At 47.9% G+C, this 27,158-nt stretch overlaps 1 pseudogene; it reads right to left on the bottom strand.

Moving 5' to 3' along the window:
* The window catches only part of LOC122115164, a 65,988-nt pseudogene that overhangs the window by 10,289 nt on the left and 28,541 nt on the right, over positions 1-27,158 (bottom strand).

Raw genomic sequence — 27,158 nt, 5'->3', positions numbered from 1 at the left:
TTATCGGATGCCAAACCCAGTGAGCATTTCCCAGCAACCGGGGTCTCCATTGTGCCAGGGATTGATCAGTTTCCTCTCAACTCCATTTCTGTCCTTCTCTGCACTGCTCTGGGTTTACCAAAAGCTGGGCCTTGTGAACCTGTTTCCTTCGCCAGCTGGCCTGATGGTAGGCTCCGTTAGTGGAAGTTACAGGAAGGGAAGGGCTAAAGGGGCCAGTCGTGTCTGGTATGGGGGTGTTGACTTCCACGCAGCTCCAGGGGGAAGACCAGGTTGGCTTTTCTAAGTGGTATACAGCCAGCCCCCAGCCCACTGATCCTATGGGACCCTCCGGCGAGCTCCTCCACCAGCAGGTGGCGCTTTTCCATGGAGCAGCTCCAAGTGGACCCAAGGCAGCCTTCTTGGACACTTGCAGGAAGTCAATTCCCAAAGAAATCTGAACATGGAGAGGGGTGGGGAAGACTCTCCCAAGTTCTTGCTCCTTACAATGGCTGCTCTCTGACTTAGCTACCGGTGGACCCCTGTGCAGCCTGTATCCTTCTAGTAGGTGAATAGTTCATCATTCTTTATTGTTTCTGTCTCCTGACTAGGTTCTTTGCACATGAAATTGACACCGGAAGTGGCTCTAGGAGACAGAGCAGTGCATCTTGCCATCAGTCTCGTCTTGGCCTGGGATTGAACACAGGCCGCGTTCCTTTCTAGAAGGAACTGGGTGGCTGGTGGCGCATGGCACACAGTGGGTTAGCACCAAGTTCTTGCCAGGGACAGTAGGTGACCAAGGCCAGTGTGAGTAACTGTCCTGGGGCAGGAGGGCTGTCAGCAGGTTGTGTGGCACTGGCAAGGATTTCTGGCGTGTGACAGACTGCTGCTCCTGAGTACCCCGAGAAGTCACCAAGGTGCCCCCAGGAAAGCCCGGTAAGAACTCAGGCCACTCAGAGAACCAGAGGGTCTCTGAGAGCCAAAAAGAATACATGACATAGACAGCACTGAAATTCTAACTGAAAGTTCTGTGGATCGCAGAACACCAGCCTCTCAAATTCAACTTACTGGGGCTGGGAAGGTGGCTCAGTGGTAGAGCGCTCGCCTTGCATGCCTGAGGCCCTGGGTTCGATTCCTCAGCACCACATAAGAAAAAAGCCGGAAGTGGCGCTGTAGCTCAAGTGGTAGAGCGCTAGCCTTGAGCTGAAGAGCTGAGGGACAGCGCCCAGGCCCAGAGTTCAGGCCCTACGACCGGACCCAAAAAAAAAAAAAAATCAAATTCAACTTACTTTTCAGATGGGTCCCTCCAGGAGCCAAGGAGAAATGGAAACTGAGGCAGGGCTCTGAACAATATCCCTGAAGGCAGAGGATCCTGTTTCCAGGACCAGAAAGAGGGTGGGAACGGTGTCCCCATTTCCCCAGGTCAGGTGTAGTCACTGATCAGAGACCTCGGAGTGGAGGAAGGTTCTAGGTGCTCCCTCATGGCCCTGGCAGCAGCCATGGCAGGCATGCCTTCTCCTCGCCCACTCAGGAGAGCACCGGGGAGGGGGGAGAGGGGAGAGGCAGACAGACTGTCTGCCCAGCCCCTGGAGGACACAGTCCAGGCCTTCCTGGAATGGGGGGTTGATGGCTTCTCAAAAAAAAAAAAAAAGCCTCCTGTCTCTTTGTGCCCTGAAAGGATTCATCTTTCTCTTTTTATGCCAAGGCTAGAAGTGCCAGGCTTCCTGCAGAGATGACGTGGGCCGTTAGACAAGGGTGAGGTCATCACAGGCTAATGGGGTCTTTTCCCGTCTGTGCCCAGGTACGGCTGCTGCCAGGGGAAGGGCGGTGGCTGGGAGGGCCGTGGGGTGCTCAGGCCTGACGCATGGGCACAGCCAGTGCTTTGATCTGGGGTCCACTCTGTAGACTGCTGCACATCTGACTGCTAACTTTCCCACATCCAGATGTGTGAGGGCCAGGCGAACAGAGCAGGTGGGGCAGCCCTGCCCTCCCCACCCCCACCCCCGATAACAGAGGTACCCTCAGTCGCAGGCCACAAAGAATGCCAATGACCCCTGCTCTCTTACACACGGAGGAGAAGCTGAGCGGCTGTCTGACAGTGGAGTCCCAGCCCCCCTGTTTCAAGGCCTTCAAAGGCTTCCTGGAGCCCCAACCAGGGAGGCAGAACTTCTGGTCCCACAGCCCCTTATCTGTGCCAGCCACGATTGCTTCTTGGTCATGCTCACCTGCCACTCCAGGGCTTTTGAGCATACTGTTCCTTTAGCCTAGAATACTTTTCTCTCTGCCTGTACTCCTGTCATCATTTCTTAAAAAGAAAAAAAAAATATTTTCCAAGTTACCTGTGACAGCTGTATAAGCATTTATGATAGATTGTTTTTGTAGCCTGTTCTCATTGTAAGCTAAGCTCCAGCAGTGCAGAAATCATATCTGATTCTTCTTTCTATTGTGTCCCCCGCACCTGGGCACAGTGTCTGTCATGTAGTGAGAAGCTTATACATATTGACTTACTGACTGGCTCACTCAATGAATGAATGAATGAATGAATGAGCCAATAAAGAATTTCACCAGTGTTTCCCATAGATAGATAAGGCTCTGCCACTGTAACCATACCCAACTGTCCAAGTGTGTTCAGGGGTCCCCACTAGCTTGAAGGGGTCCCAGAGTAAAGAGTACTCGGAAGGTCTGAATGAAGGTAATAATAGACACCCTCCGCCCCCATGACAGAGTCAAGGTGGAGCAAGGCCTTGGGGGAGGAAGGGAAGATGGAGAGGAGGGACTTGAGCCACCTCCTCGTCTCTCACTGCCAATCCAACCCCAGAAACATCCCATCCCTACCAAGGGTGACGTGTTTGCCAGGTTACCTCAACAAGTCTCCCACCTTCCTTTACTCACTGAACCCCACACTGTAGCCTTGTTCCTGTCTGCTCGGATTAAAGTTGACATTTCCCAAGGATGACAGCGCCTTTCTCTCAGCCCTTTCCTGCCACCCTGAGACTGACACGTCCCGTCCTCAGAGCAGGGAAGGAAAAGAAAGAAAATTTCTCAGGTCCCAGATGGAGCTGATGGTGGTGGGTGGCTGTTCAATGTGCTCAGACAGGCCGCTCGGAGAGCCAGGCATTCCCCTAACATCCCTACCTCACCTCTAGCCTAGAAAGCCACAAAAAAAAAAAAAAAAAAACAGCATTTAGATAAGAAGGGCCGATGGAGGACACTTCCTGAGATTCAGTGATAAGAAAAGAGGAAAATAGACCACAGACTGGCTCAGATAATCACTGCGAGAGAAGTAATTACCCACCACCGTCCTTAGCTGGGATGCTGATGGCAGCCCCCCTGCCCAGGTGATCCATCAGCCTGGACTCCTCAGGAAACCCCAGTTCAGGTCTCCCTTACGGTCAACTCAAGGCAGCACTGTTTTGATTTTATCAAAATTATTACTCTTCCTCACCCATCCCTGAGTAGGAAGGAAGGCGCAGCCCCGACCTGGCCTGACTGAAGAAGGATTTGTGGCACTCATCCAGGTAGGGACATTGCTCCTCACATCCTGAGTCCTCCCAGGTCTCCCCCCACCCCTTCCCTGTGTCAATGAGCCATTGGTGCAGCAGAAGGAAATGGAGGATGCAGCTTGAAGCAGTGCTGTGTAGAAAGTGCCACCGGACTCAATCTCCTGATTCATCACCTGCAAAATGGGAACAACAGGCTCTGGCTATGCCCAGGAAAGACGTGGAGGAGAGAACAGCCCGAATCGGTGAGTCCGAACCTCGGAAATGTGACCAGCAACACTCGCCATGCATCCTCAGAAAGAGAACACCTAGAGATAAACTGGACAAAAGAAAGCTACCAGCTTTGCTGAGACCAGCTACAGCAGGCCTGGAGAAATAGAGGCAACTAAACAACTCCATGTTGTTAAGAAGGCAACCTTTTCCCATTGAGCTACATACTAAATGTACTCCTGGTCAAAATCCTGTCAATGTTTTGTTGTTGTTGTTGACGATGATGCTGATGATGATGACGATGATGCTGATGATGATGTTTTGAGGGGTTGGTAGAAATTGATAAAGTGACTCCTAAATTTATGTGGAAATGTGTACAATTTTGCAAGAGAATAAAGTCAGAGGACTTGCATTGCCTGGCTTTAAAACTCCCTACAAAGCCACGTCAAAAAAGACAATGCTGTATTGATGCTAAGTTGAGAGTCCAGAAAATAAGCCAGACATTTATGGCCAATTGATTTTTCAAGAAATATGCAGGACAACTGCATTGAGGAAAGGACAATCGGGTCACAAGAAGGTGCTAGAACCAGTGGAAACCCACACACAAAAGTTACCCGGAAACAGACCAGAGGCTTAAAGGGAAGAATTAAAGCTACATCTTCAAGAAGAAAACAAAGGAGGAAATTTTCATCACTTAATGTTCAGCACTGAGTCTTTCTAATTGCTACCAAAAGTGCTATCCATTTAAAGAAATTCAGTATGTTACTCTAACAAAATTGAAAATTATATTCTAAATGACATTAAGAAAATGAAAAGACAAGCCACAGACTAAAAAGAAATAACTATAAGTCTAAGTCTCTTGAATCTAGAGTATACCAAAAACATGGAATTCAGAAAGAAGACAAATACATTCTAAGAACCAAAGTAATTCACAACCAAGAAGGGAAGAGAAGTGATCTGAGCAAAAGCATTGACAGAGAAAAAGCATATGGCAGGATCCAATGCCCAGAAACCATTCAGAAGATGCACTCAACCTCAGCAGCCTAGAAATTGAGGGAAATTTCCTGAATCTAATAAAGAACACCTACAAAAATATAGAAGGGAAAAAAACAGCTAAAATATTTAATAGTGAGACAAAAGCCAAGAGTTAATTAAGGTTAGCTCCTCTTACCCTGTGAATTCAACATTGTCTTAACTAGTGCAATGGTGCGGAGGAAAGAGAGATAGAGTATGTATACATATATATTATACAGACACACATATGTCTATATACATATGTTATAGCACATCATATATATATATATATATATATATATATATATATATATATATATATATATGGAAGGATGGGAGGAACAAATAAAACTATCCTTATTCACAGATGGTGTGATTGCCTTTAAAATGCACCAAATTCTGCAAAACAAGCTTCCTAGAATAATTGAGCATAGCAAGTCCCAGGATACCAAGATATACAGATACCAATATACCCAAAAGGTAATTGTTTTCTTATACCAAAAATAAACCAAATAATTGAATACCATTTGTGCCCATGCAAAAAGAAATACTTAGATATAATAACAAATAACAAATCATTGCAGAGTCTATATGTGTAACAAATACAGAATATTTTAGCTATCTAAATAAAAGATAGATATTCCATGTTCATCGATTGAAAGACTCAGTAGCATTAAGATGTCATTTCCTGCCAGCCTGATGTATAGACTTAATGCAACCCCAATCAATGTCCCAGCAAAATATTTTAGAGGTATTGACAAGCTGATTTTAACTTTTATATGAAAAGGCAAAGGAACTAGAATAGCCAAGAGTAACTAAAGATCTGAAAGAAAGAGAACAAAATTGGACCTGAACAATCCAATTCCAAGATTAGCTATAAAACTAAAGTAATCACTACAGCAAAAGTTGGGCACACGGATCAATGGATCACATAGCATGCCCACGAATAGACCTACACAAATATAATCTGCAGAATCTGTTGCAACAAAGGAACAAAGCACATCATTGCAGAAAAGATAGTGTTTTGAAAAAATGCAACTGGAACAATTGGGTTTCTATATTCCAAAACCAAAGATGAAGAAAAGGAGGAGGAGGAGGAGGAAGGAGGAGGAGGAGGAAGAAGGAGGAGGAGGAGGAAGAGGAAGAGAGGAGGAGAAAGAGGAAAAAGAAAGGAAGAGAAGAAGAAGAAAAGAAGAAGAAGAAGAGGAAGAAGAAGAAGAAGAAGAAGAAGAAGAAGAAGAAGAAGAAGAAGAAGAAGAAGAAGAAGAAGAAGAAGAAGAAGAAGAAGAAGAAGAAGAAGAAGAAGAAGAAGAAGAAGACGACGACGAAGACGACGACGAAGACGACGACGAAGACGAAGACGACAAGGAGGAGGAGGGGGGGAGGGGAGGAGGAAGAAGAGGAGGGGGAAGGGAAGGGGGAGGAGGAAGAGGAAGAAGAAGAAGAAGGAGAAAGAGATGAAGAAGAAAAACAAGAGAGGGGCTGGGGGTTTAGCCCAGTGGAAGGGCGCCCACCTGGCATGCACAAGGCCCTGGGTTCGGTCCTCAGCCCTGGGAAAAAGAAAAAGAAAAAAGAAAAACAGGAGATGAAGGAAGATGATAAAAGCAAGATGAAGGGGAAGAGAACTATGTCCCATCTAAGAAGAGAAGAGAAAAGGAGAAGGGGAGAAAAGGGGAGGAGAGGGGATGTCCTTCATGATTTATCTCCACTTGGCTAAAACAATACCAAAGTGACACTGCACTGGAAATGCAAAATGGTTGCATGATTCAGGAGGCGATTTGACTGTTTTCCACAAAGCTAAACACAATTAGGTCCAGTAGTCATGTTTGCAGGTGTTTTTCCAAATGATCCGGGGGAAAAAATATGTCTGCCCAAAAACATTGAAACAAATGCTCATACTGCCCAAACTACATGCAATTAGGGCCCTTCAGTTACATGAGTGGATGGAACATCATTCAATAAGAAAAAGGGGAATGTGGCTAGGCCCCCTTAGCTACTCAGGAAGCTGAGATCTAAGATCTTGGTTCAAAGCTAGCCCAGGCAGAAAAATCCTGTGAGACACTTATTGCCAAACAACCAGAAAAAAAACATAAGTGGAGGTGTGGCTCAAGTGGTAAAACACTACCCTTAAACTGAAAAAAAGCTAAAGGAGAGGAGGAAGTCCTGAGTTCAGGTCCCAGTTCTGACCTACCCACAGGAAGGAAGGAGGGAAGGAGGGAGGGAGGGAAGGAGGGGGGAGAGAGAGGGAAAGGAAAGGAAAGAAAAGAAAAGGAAAGAGAGGAGAGGAGAGGAGAGGAGAGGAGAGGAGAGGAGAGGAAAGGAAAGGAAAGGAAAGGAAAGACAGGAGAGGAGAGGAGAGGAGAGGAGAGGAGAGGAGCGTACTATCACTCATGTAAAATGAGCAAATTTTGAATTCCTGTTGCCTAAAGCATGTTTACTCTGATCCCACTTTCACCCCACTCTGGAAACAGCAATTCTATAGCAGTGAGCAACCTCAGATCTTTTTTGAAGGATCAACTCCCCGTCTTCCACCCCTGGTCTCTGCTGTCACTGTATCTGTAGATATCACTTCTACTCACTCAGTGACCCTAGTTGGATGTCCAAGGGTCGCCTTGATACCTCCTTTCTTACCCCAACAACCAGCCTTTTACCAAGTCCTGACAAGGTTACCCCAAATGTCTCTCAAGGGGCCTGTTCCTTGGTCCTTCTGTACCCACTTTTCTAAAAGCTCTGCCCTCTCCTGTCTGCATGACAGTACAATAAACAGGTCCCATTTGCCAACCATAAAAGCTATAAAAGATCTCTCTCTCTCTCTCTCTCTCTCTCTCTCTCTCTCTCTGTATGTGTCTCTCTGTCTGTCTCTGTCTCTCTCACACACACACACACACACATTTCTACATAATTTTGCTTAATCTGAGTTTAAAAAAATACAAAATTTGGGGGCCAGGTGTGTGGTAGCACACAACTGAAATCCCAGCTATTCAAGAGGCTGAGATCAAGAGGATCATGGTTTGAGACTACCAGAGGCAAAAAAATTAGCAAGAAAGACCTCATCTCAACAACCAAGTTGGGTGCAGCACTATGTGCCTGCCATCCTGTCTGTGGGAGAAGGAGGAGATAGGGTAGGTCTCAAGGGAAAAAAAAATTGAAATCCTGTTCGCAAAATAACTAAAGCAAAAAAAACCATGAGCTGGGGGTTGGGCTCAAGGACTAGAGAACTTGCCTAGCAAGTGGGAGGCCGTAAGTTCAAACTGGTTTTTAATTTCAAAAGAATTAAAAGTAGAAATAAAAGCGGCACCCTTGGCGATCTGAAACATCTCCCGGCCTAGCCTTGCCCTCTCTCTGGATAAGCAGTCTATCTCCACCCCGGGCTCCGGCTCTGGTACCTCCAGCCTCCTTTAATTTCTTGGTCATGCTGTATGCTCCATCTACCACAGGGCCTTTGTACCATCATTTCCCTCCTCCATGGTCAGCTGTTCCTAAAATCCTCCAAAAGATATTGCTCTCACTCCTCATCGGCTGTCTCTGAGGTTGCTGGAACTTCTTCTTGTTGTTGTTGTTTCAATGGTATTTTAGGGTAGCTTCAAAAACCTCATTCCAATGCATTCCCCATTGTTTCTGGAAAACTCCATGTATGCTCCTGGGGACAGACAAAATGCAACTCTCCCACTTCCCAGCATCTGTCCATCCTCAGCCCTTTCTGGCTGCCCCTTCCACTCACTGGGGAAACCGGGGGAGACAGCGGGGGGGTGGGGGGGTGCTACCTCTTCATCCTGAGCTGCTGGCTTGCTTGTTTAAGAAGCAGGGACTCCTCAGAGCAGCAGCTCCCCAGTTAAATTCTGGAAGACCTGTCCTGCCTGACAGCCGGCAGCGTAGCTCCCCTCTGGACGTGCCTCAGGTTCAGTTCATCTCAGTTGGTTTCCACAGCACCAGGCACCGTGCCTGCCATCTTTGCGCTCACTCAGGGAAGTGCTGGCTAGATTACCCAGACCTTGGAAAGGAAATCAAACAGGTTGCGTTGGAGCATGAAGGAGATGTGTTTATGAATCAAAGTCATTTTCTGGAGGCCCCCGGGGAGTGCAGCTCCAGCAATCTTCCTATAAGTATGAAATTGTTCCTGTTACTGAAAAAAAAGTCTTTCCCCACAGGTTCGATTCACACACAAACCTGTGTGTGAACATTCATAAGGGTTACATAGGACTTTTGTAGGAAAGAAAAGAAGGAGGGAGTAGGAGAGAAGATAAGGAAGGAAGGGGAAGACAGAAGAGAGGGAAAGGAAGGGTGGAAGAAAGAGAGGAAGGAAGGAGGGATAGCAGTTGGATGGAAAAGCCTGAAAATCAGAGAGGAGTTGGGCTGAGAAGTAACTTCAGGACTCATAAACATAAAATAGATGTACGAATCTGTGCATCTAATAGAGCCTCCATGGAGTGAGGCTAAGGAGACCAAAGAAAGCGCCCTGGGACACCAGAACGCTGTGGATCTGTGACCAGAGGGGCCCAGAAGAAAGCAGCTGAGGAGCAGAAGAGAGGCCAGAGGTAACCCAGAAAGAATGTCTTCCTGCAGGAAATAAAAGCATATAATGGCCACCTCCCTCCAGCACCTCAGTCTCAAGCTGACACCAGCATCAAACTTTGCTGTCTCAGCCTCTCCTCCAGCATGTGGGTCAGTGGCATTTCCTACCGTCCTTTCCCCCTGCCTCCTTCCTTCCCACAGAGGAAGCGGAAACTACCCTGTAATGGCATGTCCAAGGGTGAGGACACATTAGCCCCAGACTGTAATGGACCGAATAGCCCTGCTGCTGCCAGCCCCAGCACCATGCTGAAATCTGGAGAGCTGCTGCATCAGCACCACAAGTTTCTGGCCCAGTGTGTCCTCTGGCACAAGGCAGCCGGAAAGGGCACTCATTTAAAGGTGACAGGGGCTGAGGAGGCCAGAGGGAACACAGAGCCTGAAAGATTCACGAGTCTGGGAGGGATCTTAGAAATCACCTGCTTCTGCAGATGTATAGGTGAAACCCAGAGAATGAGCAACTCAACCCAAGTGACACAGCAGCTTTAGAGACCACGTTGGGCTCAGATCCCAGATCTCCTGAGGCCACGTCCTGTTGCTCCTTTTACTCTGCCAGAGGATCCTCCAAGAACCAGGTGTCTTTCCTCTCCGGGTCCTCTGACCACCTCCTCGCCTTCCTCATGATCCCTGATTATCAGTCTTGCACAAGCCATCTAGTCGCATCCTTGTTGCCTTCCAGTCTGCACTGAGCTTCCTGTTGCCAGCCAGATCTTCTCCCATCAGCAAGTCCTGCCATGGCGGGTGCAGAGGACCCGGATGGGCCCCAGGGACATCAGCTGCACTCCCATGCCCAGAGCCCTCTCCTCTCTCTCCAGACTGGTCTTCTCTGCTCAGACTTCAGGGAGCCCATCTTTGCCTCATTCAGGACCTGCCCCTCCCCTGCCTCCGCCCACTGAGTGGGCTCCATCTGCAGGACACGCAGATCTCTCGGTATCTACAGGACACGCAGATCTCTCGGTTTTATTGTTGAAACTCCTGGATTGATCCCCACTGTCGGCTTCCTATGAACCCACCCCGGGTGGAAGCTGTCATCTGTGACTCCGGGTGGGAATTGAGCAGCTGAGAGGTGAAGTCATCACCCAATATCACCCACATGTCCCTAGAGGGACCTGAGCAGCTCCTAGGCAAGGATCGAGGAGTACACATACATCCCCTCCCTCCATGGCCTCAACTGCTGAGGTGTGGTTTTCTGGGACCTTACAAATCCCTCCTTTCTGTGTTTACCTGCCATCAACCCATCCATCCTGCCTAGCTGCCTACATCCAGCCAGCAGACACTGCTTAGACCCCCAGCCCTGCTCCCCAGGAAGCTCATTTGGCAGCCATCACCGTGGGCCGTGTGGGCAGAGAAGCTGTTCCACACAGGGTTTTGCAAGAAACACAACACAGCTTATTATGGGAAATGACTGATGGAGGCTAGAAGGCCTCGGATGAAGACCTGCACAGTGGGATAGCAAATATATATATATATATAGGCCATCAGTTCGCTGTTCAAGTAACACACAAAAGACTGCCATAAAAACTGAAATAAACCCTCACTTGGGTGAGAGATTGCATGTGGGACCCAGCCCCGGTACAGAGCTCATGGAATCTATGCAGTGCTTCAGGTACCAAGGCAAGGCAGCTCACCTTCACAGACCTCAGGAGCCCTCTCATTTTCTCTCTTCTCCATAAATCCTTTTCTCCTCGTTTCTTGCTCAGATTGCCCTAGCAGGAAATGGCAGGTGAGAGGAGCAGATTGGAGGAAGAGACATAAAAATGGGGCGGGGGAGCTGGGGAACAGAGCCCAGCCAAGCCTCAAAGGTAAATCACAAACCTGCCGCTTGCTGGCTATGAAATTTGAACAAGTCTTTACGCTTCTAAAACACTTACGTGGAAGGCCAGTGTTCCAAGACTTACCTGAAAAATAACCCACAGCTTCTACTTTTGTTTTCTCATTGTTCATCCCTTCCTGCTCAGCCTACCTCCCTGCTCTTATTCCATCCACCCCCAGAGCTCAGCTTATTGACAGTGCTGAGGTGGGTGTCCAACCAAGGCTAGGAAAACTTTCGGATTTTCTCTCAGGGTACCTCTGTTTGGAAACTAGAGGCTTTGAGCTGTGGAAAGCCAGCTCAAAGAGAACGTGCTCAGGGTAGAGGCCACTCTTTTGTTATGGCCATAGTGGCTCAAAATGGTGCCCATCTACAGTGAGGAGAAAGATGACCGAATGGAAGAGGGATGGATGGATCATCTTCCCCACGAGTCTGAGAGATGGAAGCAGACTTGGAGAGAGACATACAGACAGAGACAGAGGCAAAGACAGAGGGCAAGATAGTGAGAGAGAGAGACAGACTGATACAGGGACAGACAGAGCCAAAGAGACAGAGAGACCAAGAAGCAAAGATTAAGAGAGGGGGGGAGGGAGGGAAGGAAAGAGGGAGGGAGGGAGGAGGGTAGGTTACTGTTGATGACTCCTAGGCCTCAAGATGCTTGACTGTTCTTTCTACATCTGGGGTGTGTGGGCTACTTGTGTGCTTCTGCTGAGCAATTTTTCTTTTCCTTTTAATTTTGATTTCAGTAGTACTAGATTTTAAACTCCAGGTCTCTCACTTGTTCAGCTGGTGACCTACCACTTGAGTCATGCTCCCCAGCCATGCTAATCATTTTTTCTACTTTTCAGATTCTTGGAATGGGGGGCGGGGCATGGTTCTGTGAATGAGTTAGGGTTTCTGTCTTTTGTCCAAACCAGCTTAAGCAAAATGGGATCCATTGGTTCATGTAATAGAATTTTCCTGGGATGGGTTGTTTCAGAAGTGGCATGAAGGGGACTTCAGAGATGTCACTGAGACCTGGCTTTGCTCCATGTCTCCTTCAGGCTTAGGTTGTGTCTAAGATGGTGGAACAGCCGCTGTCCATGGACTTCCGGAATGGCAGTGGATGGCAGTCTGGTGGCTGAGAGCTCATGTAAGTGCCACTGAATCTCTGGCTCCATGGGGCTGTGTGCTTTCTCCCAGCCAATGACTATGGGGGAAAAATGCTGCAGAGTAGATCCATGGGCTATGAGTGCTGCCTGGACAACACAGGAAAAAAAGAGAGCCGCAGATAAACCATGGCTGCTACAGCGAGAAGAATCCAAATGGAGAAGACCCCAAAGAAGAAGGTGAGGAAGAAACAATATCCCTAGCCAAACGCATATGAAACTTGGAGCCCAGTCTCTCCTCCTGCTCCTAGCTTGGTAGCTTTTTCTGAACAGTCTCTGGAGGCCTAAGAACACAGCCCTTTGCCTTCCTCAACCAAGCAGGCCTGCAGGCTGGTCCCCCCACTGCCTTTGCCTGTGGCTCCCCCCACAGGTCTGGAGGTCCCAATCCACACCCCCTGTCCACATCGTGCTGGGAGGGAAAGCAAATGACTGGCTGCTGGCATGAGGCTGGAGGGGCTGATACCAAGGCATACAGAAGGGTTTCCTTATGATGTGCTAAATAGTTTGGCTGTGTGATAATACCCACTCCAACAAAATCACAGAGAACTAAACACACACACACACACACACACACACACGGAAAGGATAAGTCTGGACAAGTCTGGACAAGATAGATTGCACTATGTTAAGGTCCTGGTCATACTGCCCTAGAATTTTATTAGATACCACCACTGGAGAAAATGAGGCCTCAGCATGTGGAATCTCTTTACTTCTTGCTCCCCTGCAGGGAAAAAGAATACTTCCCGAACCAGATTTGTGATAGAGCCCCCGGCTGCTCTCGTCCAGTGTCCTGAGCTGACCCTGTAGATCAGGGTCTACGGGGACCTACCCAGCCCTCCTCTGGCCACACTGGGACCATGGGGAGACCCTCCCTGCCAGGGTCTGAGATGTCCTGTGGCTGTGCGGTTCTGTCAGGCCTGGGGGTCGTTGGCAGCCACCCTCCTCTCTTCTCTTTCTCCTCCAGTTTCCACTGATCTTATTTCAGATGACAGCTGTGTCTAGTGGCACCAAGCAAGGAAAGGCCTCTCTTGAGAGTTCTTACAACTTTATGAGATACTACAGTTGTCCCCAAATAAAAGGGTTAATTTAAATAATAAAATTAATATATGTCAGAAAAAAAAATCCCCGTAAATTAAACTGACATCCTCAACGGTAGTGTCATTGTGCAAATGGAGTCAGCATAGCCACACACACACACACACACACACACACACACACACACACACACACACACACACACGTCTAGTCCTGAGGATGGGGCTAGTCCCATCTAGTCCTCAGGAGGAGTTCCCTCCAATACCTCAGGGATGCTGTGTTCCTACGGCTCTTCACCATTCAGAATGGATTTGCTCGTCGCACTCTGCTTGTAGACCAGGGTTATTCAGCCAGAAACCTCTAATGGCCATATACAGCAATGTTCCCCTCGAGGTATGAGCAAATGTGTCCCCATTGGCCATTCCAAAGAAAAGGGAAAGAACAAAGAGAGCAAAGCCAGGTCTGTATTAGGGTCTGGGCCAGGGTTGGTAGGAAGCAAGATGCAAGGTGAGGTTATGTCCACTTGCAAGGAAAGGACTCTGGTGAACCCATTGCGCAGATGAGGGAGCTGAGGGCTTGAGATAGCAAGGAGCTTACATGAGCTCTAAATCCCCAACCAGTGACTTCCTCCAGCCCCACTGTCCACCCTTCTGCTGACTCCTTTCCCCTGCCAGTATCCATGAGCAGCTTTTAGGGCTGATCACCATTTCTACCTACAGATGAGAAAAGGGGTCCAGAGATGGGAAGCAACTTGCCCAAAATTACACAGCAGAGAAGAAAAAGGACTTGGATGGAAAGCCCAGGGTATCTGGCTCCTCCAGGGCTCCCTGCCCTGCTCCCCTTTCCCGGCCTCCTCCAGGAAAGTGCAGAAATTACACTGGGGACCCCTCTCCCCATAAGCAGAGACTCTGCCTCTCAGGCTTAGTATCTCAGCCTCCTTCTAGATCTATGTCATGCCCTCTTCTCAGCCTCTAGGGGGAGGCAGGATGACACTTCTTAATGTGTGCTTTAATTGCTATCTTCAGAAGAAACTCAGTCTAGCAAGGAAACACAAAGGCCTTGCTCCTGATAATTGAAGGCTTTAGGCCTCCCTAGGCTGCACACAGAGGGCCCACACAGCCCTACAAGAGCCACCATTAGCCTCTGTCAGGTCAGGATGAACAGCCACCCAAACACAGGGTGTCTCCCCGTCCCAATAGAGAATTGGGCCCAAGGCTGGGAGGGGGGGGGGGGCGGGGGGAGGAGTGTGGCAGATGGATACAAGGCTCAGCAGCTCAACAGCCAAAAGATCATGACAGCCCAAGCAGCTCCAGGGTGGGAGAGAGTTGGCACTGTGGCTACCTTGAGCCCTGAAAGCTCAGCAGGTCCAGCACATGTCCCAGGGGATATAAACAGATCTTATTGGATGTTCAGCCATCTTGGGGAAGCCTCTGCTACTAGCCAAATGTGTAGAATCAAGGAGAGAGAGAGAGGGAAAATGTGAATAGAGCTTAGTTGATCACATGCCACCTCTTCTATAATGCAACGAGGCTGCCCTGCTATAACCCCAGTGTGAATCCTAGACTTTAGAGCTAGAAGGACCTTTCACAGACACCAGGCCTAGTGCTCTCATGCTGAGATAATGGAGATGCACACAGAGGAAGTGACTCTCTCGCTGACACTCTGACCCCTGAACAGACCCCTGGCTTGCCTTCCTGGGCAGGAACTCCACTTCCCTTTGAGTTCCACTGCAGAACCTCCAGTCCTAGTGGGCCTCCAGCCCCAGTGCCTCTCCTGATAGAAGAGAATGCTCAGACCCTCGCTCCAGTAAGAACAGCTCCCTAAGCACAGGGCCCAGTGAGGCTCTTCCTTCCTCATGCTTCTCCTCATATCCTAAACAAGAGTTCAAACAGGGAGTCACAAGTCTCATTTCACTGAGAAAGTCTAGAGCCTTACCTCAGGGCAGCAGGCTTCAAAGCTGTTGTGTGCCACATAGCTCAGGGGCTGCTGGGGATACCGGCTCTGTGTCTTACTAGGCATGCCATTCAGGTAAGTTAATTAACTTCTCTGAAGGACTATATAACAGGACAAATATCTCCTTTCCAAGGCTGGATGGGGTAGGGGGAGAGGGATTGATTCATGCCTATCTCCCCAGATATGTGAAAGGTAGAAGACAAGAGGATTGAGCTGAGGCTGTCCCCAGTCAAAAAAGTAGGACACCCTCGTCAAAATAAAATAAAATAACTAAAGCAAAAAGGGATAGGGACTGAAGCTTCAGTAGCCAAACACTCGGGGCACAAAGGCTCTGAATTCAAACCTCAGTATTACCGAAAGAGAAAGCAAGATAGCCTCTAAGCCTGTTGGGGTTTAGATATGAACTATCCATAAAAAGGCTCCTGGGTTGTGGGTCCCCAGCTGGCAGGGCCAACCACGGAGAGGTGACTGGATTATGGAGGCTAATGGATGGATTATCCAAGGAAGGATTTGTTATTTGAAGGTGTTCTTGAAAGGTGACTCCACTGGCAAATATTTTTATTCGTGGGGCTCATCTGGAAGGAAAGGATCACTACAGACATGTCCTTGAGCGCTGTTTTTTCCCGGGCTTGCTCGTCACCCTGCCTGCTTCCTAGCCACCATGAGGTGAACACCTCTGCCACCCACTCCCACCGTTCTGGTCGTCTGCTCTGACCCAGGCCCAAAGCAATGAATCCAGACTGAAGCCTCTAAAACCATAAGCCAAAATAAATCTCCCCTCCTTTAAAGTGCTGCTTCTCAGATACGTGTCACATCCACAGACAGCGAACACACAGCCCTCCACTCTCAACACGTGCTCCGTGAGCCAGCAACTGCCAAGATGCATACTGGAGGTCCAGGATCTCATAGAGACGTCATGCACCTACGTGAACCCCCAGGCCCAACACAGCCGGATTTAAGAAGCCCTGGAGTCTCATCCTTACTCCCCAGCTTCTCTCCTATCATGCTCATTGTCTGAGAGCTTCCTAGGAACTCAGCCTTTTCCAACCTAGCCTTGCTCTTTTTCCCTGAGGATTGCTGGAAGAACCAACCCCAGAGACACTTTATGAACAGGATTCCAGCTCTTTCTCTGCACCAGACCCAGGCCATGGTGGGAAGCCTCTGAGCAGCTCGCTTCCTGCCATTTGCAGGCTCTGGCTTCACTGTGAAGCTCAGGCTGTGAACTTCTCAGTCTGAGTGCAGAGAAGATCCTGGACTTCCCCAGCAGCTGCCTCCCTCCGACCCCCACGCCCTTGCCATACCCCACTGAAAACAGGCCCTTGCTGCCCTCAGAGCGCAGGTTCCAAGCTTACTGTTTCTCTCTGTTTGATAAAGTGTAATTCATTTAAGGCTCTTTCACATCTCCCAAGCACACTTTCCATGGCAAGATCAATTCCAGGGAAACAGTTAAGGTCTGTAGAACTTAGATCCATTAACAAGTGCTAAGTGGCCCATTGCTCACCAAGGGGCCTTTTACCTAAGACCCAGAAATGATAAAACTCTGCCTTGCCTCCCCCTCAGGGAGCCTTGGAGACATTTACAACAAGGATTAGGAGGCTTTGGTTTGCTTGTTTCTCTGCCTGAAACTAAAGTTCCTTTCAGAATCCAGGGAGGAGAAGCTGAACCACCACACATGATCAAGGGAAGAGACATGCCCAGATCACCCCCTGGAAAGGGATACCTGCTCCCTAAAATCTGAATACTCACGGTGGGACTCAGTCATCCTCACACATGTGAGCACTGTGAGCTAGGAGGGAGCTTGGAAATTTGACCTCAGTGCCACAACTCACTGGGATTGGCCCGCTGGGTAGGGGCTGTGACAAGGACAGGAAGAGGAAGGAGAAATGCTCACAGGGAGTGACAGTTAAGGGTCATGAGAGAAAACTAAAATATGACATTGATCCCCAGCACATTCCAACCCTGGGATATATCTATGCCCCATGACACTCAATGTCAATGTGTCATACATTCTTCTTCAGTAAAGCCTCATAAACCCAGTGCAATGGATCAGACTATGACCCCACAGACGAGGAAACTGAGACTTGTAGAAGAGAAATCCTTTGTCCTCAACCCATCCCAATTGCAGTTCAAATCCAGGGGTATCTGGTGCTAAAGCCTAAGCCATTCACTGTGATAGCTTTCTCTGACTCCTTGATTATCCCCAGGATGAGGGAAAGACCACCACCTCTCATGGCAGTCCAGCCCATCTCTAGACAGCTTTGACTATGGAAGTCCTTCCTTCAGGCCACATGGAGGGCATCTACTGTTTCTTCTACATGGCACACCCTTCTGTATTTAAAGATGGCTCATACTTCCAGACCTTTTTCTCACCACATTCTTCAGCCACCTTCCCTCAGGATTGCTCATTAGATACCCCATCTATCTCCTTTTTGGCTCATGACAAGGAATATTTTCCCAGGACAGAGCCCACCTGACCCCTCTGTCTGGCCCAAGGATCCAGCAGGGACCTGAGCTATGTCTCACGATTTTCATCACTCTGCCTGAATGAGGGAGCATCTAGGGTTCCTGTAATCGATGAGGCGAATTCTTCATGTCCATCTCTCTCTGACAGTGATCAAAAAACTTCCCTCTGAATTGCAGCTGGATATCTGGATAGTAAGAGCTTTGTTGAGGCATCATGGACATAAAGTAAATCACATGTATTGAAAATGTACAATTTGGTACATTTTGATCTAAGTCTACATTCAAAAATCATCAGTAGAAACAAGATAAGGAATATCCCATCCCTCCCAGGAGTCTCATAATCCTTTGTAATCTCTCTCTCTCTCCGGTCCTTCCCTGTAGCTTCCCTCAAGACAGAATACTAGTGTGAGTGAGGACCCAGGTCAGAGTGCTGGGCGGGGGAGGGGGAGTGAACAGGTAATCAGCTACCTCAGCTTCTTGAGAATGTCTGGCTACTGTCCTAAGGCTGTTGAGCTGACCACCATGGTGTCATTTGAGTCATGTTTGACTGTGTCTGGTAGAAATTAGCAGCTGCTGGCTTGTGGATTTATCTGTGGTTCACAGTTCTCAGGCTACAGTATGTGTCCTCCTTCAGGCCTTTGAGAGTAAGATCAGAAATTTATATGGCTGAGTAAAGGCTTGGGGAAAAACGGATCCATGTAAGGGGTCCACTGAAATCTGGAAAGATGTTTCTGGACAACGTTGTATCTTTCATTTAAACAGGTAAGCTGGGACCTATAAGATCATAGAAATTCTGCGAAATGCCTTTCTGAGAGACTGGAATTGTGTATTTTAGAAAGTGAAAAGTGTGTCATAATTTCTGCCAATAATGTCTATAGCTCCTTAGGATATAAGGAGTTTTATATTAGGATCTTGTATTGTGGTATTAATAAAAGGCACAGGTGATTTTGCTTTACCATTTGGGCATCTGTGAGGCAAGGGATTCCCAGATTTTTTTTCTTGTCAGTAAAGGGGTTTGAACTCAAGACCTCTTGCTTCTTAGGCTGGTGTTTTACCACTTGAGCCACACCTCCAGCCCTGTTTTTTTTATTATTTTGAGATAGAGTTTCGCGGACTTTTCTGCCCAGGTTGGCCTTGAATCACGATCCTTCTGCTCTCAGCCTCCTGCATAGCTAGGATTGCAAAAGGGAGCCACAAGCACCTGTTATTTTTTTCATCCTAAAAGGAGAGATTTTTTTTAGGCAATGGCTCAATTGACAAAACATCATGGATTTCATCAGTCCTGGGGACCAAATTGTAGTTCAAACTGAGGGTGTCACCAAACTTGAATATTACATACCCTTGCAATTTCCAGACAATAATTCACTGTCCAATAAAGAAAATTGGCATGCCTCACTTTTTCCCACAATCACAGCACCTGTTGCTGGCAAAATCCCACAATAAATTATGTATTAGAATTCAAAGATAGTCTTTAGTAACTGGCTCATGCCTGTAATCTTAGCTACTGTAGAAGCTAAGGTTAAGACCAACCAGCGTGAGAAAATCTTGTAAGACACCCCCGCTAGCTGAACCAATTTTTTTTTTTAAATCTAGGAATGGCTGACTTGGGCAAGAATCAAGACTTGATTCAAAAAGTACAAAAAACAAAAATGGCTTGGAGTATAGCTCAAGTGGTAGAGCACAAAGCCCCAAGTTTTGGTACTGCCAAAAAATGAATGAGTACGTAAATAAATAAATAATAAATAAGACCTTGGCATTCACAGGCTGGCTTGGTAAGATAGGATCTCATCACTGTCCACATTTTGAACAGTGAAGGTGGCCAAAGGGCCTTCAAGGATTACAATTTATTCTATGAAACCCAATCAATAAGTCAATGACTCCCTATTGCCCCTCCATTTAGCTGCCTAATTTTCCTGTGTTTAAACCTGTAGGTCACTATTAACATCTGTGCTGTAATCCTCCAACAGGGCTCCTGGCTGGCATCCAATATTATTAAAAATCACTGACTAGCCAATCAACAGTAGATGCTTTAGTGTTACCACTTTGGCTGGTCTGTTCAACTCAGCTCTTCTTATAATAGCATTTAGGATGCCATTTGTCTTTGCCTCTGAGACGTCTATGCATGGTCCTCAGGCTCCCCGTGGGGGACTTCCACTGATGGGTACTGTACGCCACTTTTGCAGAACCTCTTTGTTGTGTCTGACTCTCCCTAGGGCCTGGGCATGACCTGACATCAACAATGTTGCCTTCAGGGAGACTCATTTAGGCTTATTGTAGACGTGCAAGCCCAGCGTTTTTAGTCCTGTTGGGATTCCAACCCAGTACTCATTTACAAATTGTACTTATGAGTTAAATCCAACTGGCACTCTCATAAGTGCCCTTAGAGACTTCTTCACTAGAGATGGGGGCCAGCCTCTTCTCCTGCCTCTGGAGTCCTGGGAGCACTTACGATGGCTAGAACTACCTGCCCAAGCGTATCTAATGCACGCAAATATTCCCTTTGGCCGTGTGAATTACTGAAACAGCAAGTGACTGGTGATATATGAGGCTCTCTCAGCCATAGAGGCTGTCATAACGCATGCACCTGCGATGTTTGGGGCCATGGAAACAGCAGGTCCGGTGTACTACTGAGTCCTCCTTAAGATGAGAGAGTCCCTCTGGCATCTTCCACCTGCAGACTCGATGGCTTCTCTGGTCCTCAATCCTTAGCCAGGTACCAGACTTCTCCCTGGGCTCCTTGGCTGCCTAGAAGCCCTTCATGATTACAGAGGGAACAATAATGGAAGCCCCTGGATTACATGAATGCCTGACAGAGGGCCTCGAAGTGCTGCTATCTTCAATGGTTTTGATCCACATCTACACGGAGGCCTCACAGGCTCTGGAGGGGTAGGATTGGGAGACTCTGAAGATGGTGCCAGCTAGTACAGGTAGGTGAGGCTGAGGGAACTCCACCTGGTCCAGCAGCCTGGCCTGTCCCATCAGCCCCCACAGGTGACTCCAGACAAGTGGCAATATTCCCCTAAACCCCAATTTCTTCATCTATCAGCCTGGACCCAAAGCACACACCTACCTGGGTTCCCATGAAGGTTTAATGCTGAGAACGTGCCAGGCAGAGTCGTAAGCACTGAGGACGGGAGCTGAAGCTGGTGTGGATCAGATGCCTCTCACAGGGACCGCCATGACCTCAGCTACAGCCCCAGCTCCTTTCCCTTCCCTCTTTCCCTCCATCTGTCATCTCACTCCCATTCTACAATCGCAGTGCATTTGCTGAGTTCCTAATGGCGGGTTGGATCCCTCGGAGGATGACTGTGCCTTCCCTGTAACGATGCCCATCAGTCTGCCTGCCACTGAGGCGGCTCTCGGGTTAATACACGTAACGTAATGAGGCATCGCTTCTCTGTGAGAAAAGCCCTGAAGAGGCATGTTTGCTCCTGATGGCCTACACTGAAGAACAGATTAATATTAATATTAAGCATGAAAAGCCAACTAAGAAAATGAAGCTCACTCGTTCCTTTTTCTTCTTCGGGTAAGAGCTGGGTTTGTATTGATCTGAGTTAAAGGTGTCATCTCTTAGAGGCAGGAATAAGAGGGTGATCTCTATGTAGCCCTGTGATTTCTCCCCAGCTTGCTTGCTTTTCTCCCTCCCCCTCCCCAGCCATAACTCTGTGGCCATGAAACACCAAGATCAGATAGAGATGGGAATAAAACTGCCTGGATGTGAACAGCAGCAAAGGCAAGAGCAGGAAGATCCTACGTAAGAACGGAGCCAGCGGCCACTGTGGACAAGGGCAATGGGGTCCGTGGCCCCTGTGTCCTTGCCAGCTCTGTGGAGATCTTCATTGTGGATAATGCAAAGAAAGGAAGTGTTGAGGAAGAACACCTCTGTGTGAGGATGTGTCAACCAGCCCCAGTGGAGCAGACCTGTGCCCTTTACCTCCTGTTCTCCCCGTAGTCCCTGAGGTAGCGAGATGATCCCAGCTCATGAATGTGGCACCTGAGACTCCCGGGTGATGGGACCTGCCCAAGATCACACTGTGAGTCGAGGGGGGAGAGGGGACCGGCGAGGGTCATAAAAGCAGGGTCCCTCCTAGCCATATCCACTCCACCTCCAGTGATCTCTAGATTTTTAGCAGTCTTCTGCATACTTGGATGCATGGCTAGTGTCTTCCAATGCTGCCACTGGACACAGAGGACTCAGAATTCAAACGCAGGTCCAATGGTCTGTCCCCTGGCACCAGGCCTCCCTGTCAGTCTCTATGAGTTCTCTGTATGTAAAGGTTCTTTTCTCCATGTCTTCCTCTCAGACCCAACTACCTTGACACAAAGACCTGGTATCCCACAAGCAACAGAGATAGAGGATGCCCTACTTACTAGGAAAGCCCCAGGTGACATCACAGACTGAGTAGGAGTCTCCAGAACAAGCCTGGGGGGAGCCAATATCAGACCTAGAGATCCTGAGCCCTGCACCAAAGCCCTAGGGAGAAGCAGTGACTCACAGAAGGAATTCAGCAGCTGAGCTGGGCACAGGGGGACCTAATGCACCCCAAGAGCCTGGTAAGGACATGGGGAGAGCTCTGAAGCTGGTCTGGTGAAAAAAGGTAGCATCACACACAACTGGGTAGTAGCTACTGATGCCAAACCTATGCATGATGCGTGGCGTAGAACTTCCACCCTTACACATCACCCAGCAGAAACTCATTCCTGTCTTCACCAAAAGCACATGCCAGAATTTCACAGAGGCCCTGCTAGTAACAGCCCCAACACCAGGAAGTGTGTATACATTGCTCCCAGAGTCATGCGGGTAGATAGTTACATGCCCAAAAATATATATGAACACCACACACACTCTCCAGAATGATTAGTGCAGAGGTTGACGTGCCAATCTGCAAAAATTACACAAACAGAATGCTAGACAAAGTGGAAACAAGACCCAGAGGAGTACAAGGCAGTGTGATCACAAGACGTTGCGGAGACCACACAGGTGACACACGACAGCAAAAAGCAGGATGCTGACTGTCCCAATGGGGAGGGACAGTGGCCGGCAGGGAGACAGGTGACATTCCCATGGACTAGCTCTGACCATTCCTCTATGAGTCATGTACCCCTATTTATGTAAGCCTTGGAGTACAGTATAGTGTAGTAAAAAGATTCGTTTTAAAAAGATAAGCTCCAGGATCCTTACTGAAATGTCCAACGTGTGCCAAAGGGCTTGGCTACAGTCATATCAGAAAGACTCACCCGACACATAGTATGTGAATGTCATACATTGCTCAGTGGATGGATAAATGACTGCACAACTAGATGAGTGAGTGCAGGAAGCATGGGATAAATGAATGAATCCAGGGGCAATGAACCAAGAAGCAAAGTGATGAGCAAAACCACAGTGAAGGCACAAGTGGACGAATGAACCCATACGCTAAAAAATAAGAGAATGAGCCAGACATTGGCGGCTCACACCTGTCATCCTAACTACCCAGGAGGCTGAGATGTGAGGATCACAGTTCAAAGTCAGCCTGCTCAGGAAAGTCCATGAAATATTTATCTCCAATTAACCACCAAAGAACTGGAAATGGAGCGGTGGCTCAAGGGAAAAAGTACAAGCCTTGAGCAGAAAAACATCTCAGGGATAACACCCAGGCCCTGAGTTTAAGCCCTAGTATCAACAACAACACACACACACACACACACACACACACACACACACAAATGAATCCATGAATGGATGAAGTAACCATAGGTCCATTAAGAACCCAAGGATGTAAAGGAACAAGAAGGACAGAAGGAACATACTGCCAATGGGAGTGGGAATGAATAGAACTGAATGAGAAATAGACATAAATTAATTCATGCTCAATTTGTGAATGAAAAACAACTTTGCCAACTTGCCAACACAGCAAGTGGAGAGCTATAAAAACATACAACACAGTAAGCAAATGAATAAATGCACAAATACATGGATGGATAAATAGTTCAGTGTGCTCTGAAAACTCCCAACTCCAGGAAGTGAGCATGTGTTTCTTGGAAAAAGTTCCCAATGTGACTTCAATTTGGAAGTATGAACTATATGGTTGAATAAATACACAAATGCATTGAATATGTTGTTTGCTTCTCAGGATTAACTCTGGATTTAGCAGGAAGAGCTAAATAGAACTGACTGCATTATTTTCCCAATTGTGTTGCTGGTAATAATTACCTATTGTGTAGCAACCCCTGGCATGATTTTAATACTCACTATTTAAATAACACATTTACACTGTCTCCTTACAAATTAACCTCAGGGAGAAGTAATTAATGTGAGCATGGTAAGGTTTGCCGGGTGGCCTGGGATTGAGTGGAGGGTGGGAGTTATAGCTGTGACTGTACTATGTGACCCCTCCCAAGGTTGGGTGGGGCTTGGCACAGTACTCAAGTCTGGGAACTCCTGAAACATGGGTCTAGGAGATCATGCAAACTGTTCTCCACCGGGACCTCTGTCACCTCCTTTATGAATCTGGATGGTACACTAAATTCTCAAACTCACAAGATAACAAGTAGGACCAGAATGGGGTCAGCGTTTGTAACAGCCACCTCCTCCCCCAAAACTAAGAGTGGAATCAAGTCTCCTTGTTCAACGCATTGCCTGGCACATAGTAAGTTCTTAGGACACAGTAGATAATTAAGAAAAAACTAGCTGGGTTTTTTTGCTATTGAGTCTCAAAACTCACCTTTACAAACAAAAAAGTGTTTTAATAAACAGATCTTTCGCCAGAAACCCCTTTCTCTACTCTCTGTGGTTCTTCAGCTTCTGCTCTTGGGCTTCAGCGAGCTCAGAGAGAGCCCAGGGTGCTGCTCCAAGTTGAAGCCGATGAAGAAATAATTCATCTCCAGATCTATCTACACCTGGACCCTGACCCAGCCCACCATTGATACGCAGTCAGCCAGGGACTTTGCATTACTCTGGTCCTTGGTCCCTGCTAGGGCTTAGTCTCATGGTGTGGGCTGAGCCTTGGTTTCCAGGTTGCATCTATGCCCAGGAATTTCTACTGCTTCCTGCTGGAAAAGAGGGCAGGCAGCAGGGAGCTGGGAGCTCCTCCTCCTTCTGGCTTTGCTAAGTTCTTCAAAGTGGTCTTCCCTGGCACAGATGGCTCTTTGATGGAGCTGTTCTGAAAAAGAGAGAGCGAAAAATGGAAGCAGCACCTAGGAAAGATGGGGCATAGGTAGCAGGCATCTCCTACTGGCACAGCAGGGTCTGTAGTGAAGAGGAGGACGATGGAGGTTAATTCCATGGTACCAGAGTCTTGGATTCTCTGATGCCTTTCCTCAGAAGAATGGCACCTTCATGGATCAGGAAAAACACCCTCACCCTGTTCTCAATGTCACAGGGTCAAGAAAGTATGCGGAAATGATTAAAGCAGAAGAGCCGGTTCATGCCACAGGAGGGAAGAATGAAAGGAGAGATATATCATTTGTTATCTGAATTAATTAATAAGTGCCATAACTGATCCCAACTGAGGATTTCTATACACCAGTCACTGGTGGCTCTGTGCGTGCGCTTCCTTAATCCTCGTGACAACCTCATGAGGAAAGGTCCCATGTTTTTCACTAGTTTATTCATATTTGATCCTGTTTCAAAAGAAATTAATTGAACAAGAGTTCGTGTTAGTCTATCGTCCCCATTTTACAGATAGGAAATTTAGGGAGCAAAAGACTTGAGTGGATTCAAGGAAAGGAATGTGAGTTTGGGATCTACGTAGACTTGCGGGTCAGAAGGTTGAGTTCACCTATCACCAGGTGCCAGTGGCTCCATGACTATAATCCTAACTACTCAGGAGGCTGAGATCTGAGGATTGCAATTTGAAGTTAGCCAGGTCCTCCAAAAAAATCCATGGGATTCTTACCTCTAATTAACCACCAAAAGGCTGGAAGTGGAGCTGTGGCTCAAGTGGTAGAGTACCAGCCTTGATCCAAAAAAAGAAAAAAAGCTAAGGGACATTGTCTGGGCCCTGAGTTCTAGCCCTAGTACTGGCACCAAAATAAAAGCTCATCTCTCTCCATTTGGCCTCTACAGCTGGGTTTCCTTGAGCAGATGTTCAGGGTCTCCATCTTCCCTTCTGTAAAATGGGTTATGGAATATGAGCCCTAAAGTACAAAAGTGGTAGAAGCCAGAGAGATCAGATGCTCATCTCTTTTCCTGAAAGTCGGGTCAGGGCTACTTAGCCCTGCCAAGCTCTGGGCACATTGAGGCCTGTGCGTCTCCAAGAGGAGGATGCTAGGCCCTTAGCGGAAGCCACTTCCTGGGGGTTGATCTCTAGTCCATGAGGCATAGGAGGCCCAGGGCCTTGCAACTCCAGTGCTGTTTCCAGGGCCCAGCTTCTCCCGTGTCTCTGAAAGTTGGTTCAGCAGGAGAAAAGAGTCCTCACTGTCAAGTTCAGAGTCCTGGCAGGCACATGCTCCCTCTCCCTCCAGATAAGCATTTTCCCATGCTCTGTAATTCAGTTCCTTCCCAGCACCCTGTCTGGAGATCAGCTCTTCCTCGTCCCTACTGGTACTTATTTTCAGCCTTCTCCATTTTTGCCTGTCTAGCGGGGCCTCGTGGCACCTCCAGGTAGCTCGACCCAGCATTCCTTTGAAGATTTATGGAGTGGAGCCCCATCTCCAGCATTTGGGGGCCATCCATACTCTTTCTCCTTGATGGCTTTCTAATGAAAATCGCATTTGCATCCAAACCGAAATTATATTGTCAGCAGCTAATTATCACTTGTCAAACAAGCCAGTACCCAGATTGTGGGTTTAATTTCCACATAGGTTTGCAAACGCCTTGCTCCTCTTCTTTGACAAGATCTCTCTGAGCAAGATTCGTGCGTTCATGGAATGAGTGCTTTTCTTAAAACAGTTTTAAAAATAAATAAGTTTCCTGGCATCTGAGTCAGGGCTCTTTGCAGCTAGCAGAGAAAAATATTAGGTCCAGTTTCAGCAAAGAGAGATTATGTGAAAAAGGGTTATCCCACGGGACTTAAGAAAAAGGTGACCCCAACAGATAGCCCATCAACGCTGAAATCCCACAGTGGGACCCCAGGCAGCCACCCATCCACCTAGGTTGAGGCTTGTTCTGACTTCTCTCCTTTATCTTCCATTTCCCTGTTCCTCATGGTGCCAGGACAATCATCCCTCCTCCCTGGACATCCCACAACCTCAGGTCAAAGGTCCGGAGACAGACCCATAGCTGGGTCCCATCCTGGTTTAGCCTCTAACTTCTAGAGGTCCAGCAAAACCCTTCACCCCACAGGTGACCTGCTAGCAGAGTCAAGTTCCGCCTTGCATACCTGTGTGCATGATGCATGCTGGCACACAAACAGAACCATTTGCTCTTGGGCTGTGTCTGTACCTATCAGCACAGGACCCTGGATGGGGATGGACTCAGGGCAGGAAATGGTCAGAGCAGACTCTATCCTGATTCCTGGGAGGTTGAGATCTAGAAGGCAGCTAATCAGGCCATGAGCT

The sequence above is a fragment of the Dipodomys spectabilis genome, unplaced genomic scaffold (assembly GCF_019054845.1).
Source record: "Dipodomys spectabilis isolate Male_0828 unplaced genomic scaffold, ASM1905484v1 ptg000118l, whole genome shotgun sequence".
In the NCBI taxonomy this organism is placed as follows: Eukaryota; Metazoa; Chordata; class Mammalia; order Rodentia; family Heteromyidae; genus Dipodomys; species Dipodomys spectabilis.
Note: the sequence above shows the minus strand (reverse complement) of the source record. Positions and strands in the feature narration are given on the sequence as shown.